Source organism: Cucurbita pepo, unplaced genomic scaffold (assembly GCF_002806865.2).
Source record: "Cucurbita pepo subsp. pepo cultivar mu-cu-16 unplaced genomic scaffold, ASM280686v2 Cp4.1_scaffold000989, whole genome shotgun sequence".
Taxonomy (NCBI): domain Eukaryota; kingdom Viridiplantae; phylum Streptophyta; class Magnoliopsida; order Cucurbitales; family Cucurbitaceae; genus Cucurbita; species Cucurbita pepo.
In genome coordinates this window covers 6,774-9,088 of record NW_019647188.1, presented here as the reverse complement: position 1 = coordinate 9,088, position 2,315 = coordinate 6,774, and the positions used below count along the sequence as shown (strand labels likewise).

At 32.4% G+C, this 2,315-nt stretch overlaps 3 non-coding genes across 3 annotated transcripts; all 3 read right to left on the bottom strand.

Annotated features, from left to right (window-relative positions):
• Positions 1 to 204: 204 nt before the first annotated feature.
• On the bottom strand, positions 205 to 276 carry TRNAP-AGG. Its single transcript has one exon. It is a non-coding gene; the product is annotated as a tRNA-Pro (tRNA).
• A 340-nt stretch (positions 277 to 616) lies between these two features.
• TRNAP-AGG lies at positions 617 to 688 on the bottom strand. The gene has a single exon. It is a non-coding gene; the product is annotated as a tRNA-Pro (tRNA).
• A 417-nt stretch (positions 689 to 1,105) lies between these two features.
• Positions 1,106 to 1,177, bottom strand: TRNAP-UGG. Its single transcript has one exon. It is a non-coding gene; the product is annotated as a tRNA-Pro (tRNA).
• Positions 1,178 to 2,315: the final 1,138 nt, after the last annotated feature.

Here is a 2,315-nt window from a genome sequence, read left to right as displayed (position 1 = left end):
TACTCCTTGTTAATAATATAATGAGAATTGAAAATAGGGAGCTCTTAAGAGAATTGAACAAAGGACCCTCTCACATCGTTAGCAAGAATTATACCCCTAGACTGCCCTATTTCTTCTTGAATTAGATTCTAAAGGTTTCTAGAATTTAAGGTTTCTAGAATTTTATTTAGGTAGTTTATATCTTGATCTAGGAAAAACATAATAGGAGCATTTCGAGAATTGAACTCAAGACCTCTTGCACCCTAAGCAAGAATCATACCACTAGACCAAATGCCCTATTTCTCGAGAATTATATTTAAAGGTTTCTAGAATTTTATTTAGGTTGTTTATGTTTTCCTCATGATCTATATATACCTTATGAATAAGGTAATGAAAAAAAACAATAGGGGCATTCTGATAATTGAACTCGGGACCTCTTGCACCCTAAGCAAGAATCATATGCTCTATTTCTCTTGAACTATATCTAAAGGTTTCTAGAATTTTATTTAGGTTTATATCAGGTTTCTAGAATTTTATTTAGGTTTATATTTTCCTCATGATCTATATATACTGTCCTCATGATCTATATATATATATATATACCTTATAAATAAGGTAATGAAAAAAGAATACAATAGGGGCATTCCGAGAATTGAACTCGGGACCTCTCGCACCCTAAGCGAGAATCATACCACTAGACCAAATGCCCTATTGTTTATTTTAGTTTCATCAAGTTTATTTAATTGTAATTATAGTAATGCCTTGATGATGTTGGATTTGTAGTACAATTGACCGATGCGTGGTTGGTGGAGGAGCTGTTTTTTTCAATGGAGGTTGGTAAGCTTAAAGGTAAAATAATAGTTGGCCTGTTGCGTTTATTTCTAATTTCTAATTTTAACTTAAAAGTAATAAATTTTTATTTGCTTTATTTTTCTTTTTCAATCTCTTCCTCTCTTTCTATCTTGTTCACCATCAATTGCAACTGCCATCGTTTATACTGTAACTGTAAAAAGAAAAAGTTCCATTATCTTTTCCCATCCTTTTCCTTCAAAAAGCTGAAATGATGGTGTATGATTGAATTGTACTAGAAAAGAGGTAGATAATTAAGAAATTAAAGAAAAAAAATGGGGCATTCCGAGAATCGAACTCGGGACCTCTCGCACCCAAAGCGAGAATCATACCACTAGACCAAATGCCCTTGATGTTAACCTAGATAAATTAATATATTTGTTAGTAAAGTATAAATCATTTTATTATAGTACTTACAGCCTGTCTTGTTGCAACTCCACTGACAAGTCTTTCTTGTAACTAGACTGACCGGCACATGCTATTATGAGCTTAAGGTCAAGATGCTAGCTGGCAGTTACTTATTTTATACCAATTCTTCTTCTAATTATGGCACTTTACTGCTATTTTTAACCACTAAAATAGGTTTCTTAAATTTTTGCATTTAAAAAAATGTAATAAGTTTAAATCTTTGATCTAATCAATATTTTTTTAAAATTCACATTTCTACGCTATGATACCTTCGAGTTTAGGGATAAAAAGCCTAAAAAAATTCATAAAATTCATTAAGGAATATAAATGGAGACTTTGGACGCTTAAGTTGAAATTGTGTGACGCATTTAAGATTTCAAAGTATTCTAACATTTCACATATGCAAACATAAATCAAAGATTAATCCATATAATTATTCATCTTATCACGTCAAAATTTCAAAATGTTGACTAGACTTATAGATCAGGTAAAACGGTATTCGAAGAACATCATTTTGTTTGAACTATTACGGGCATATCAAGAGAATAAACGTTAGTTCTTGTCGGGAGGTATCCTACACTATAAGGTGTGAATAAAATTTTGGTCCTTTTTTTGTTTAAATCCCATTTATTTTCCTGTCCTTTTTAATTGTTTACATTAATACAACTCCAGAAGTATCAGACCAATTGAAATGAACAATGGCAGTTATTCATTAACATCAGAGAGCATAGATAAAAGACCACAGGTATCCTACACTAAAAGCAATACACATTTTTACATGCAACTATCTAAACCCACAGAACGTTCCTCCTTGTTTTGATATCCAGTCTTCTAGTCAGACATGACCCTGTTGCTCGAGTTGCCCAAAACCCGATTGAAAATGGTGGGGGAAAGGTTGCTATAATGCTTAATCGATAGCGAGCGAGAAACATGTCAATCCCTTTAAGTACAGCTCCACAACTTCTCCAAGTCAGTTTTTGCTTTCCATCAAACCCGAATCATCTGCTGACGTGTATCAAAAGAAATGCACATATAAGTTATTGAGATATTCGTTAACCACATCAGAATGTTAAAGCAAA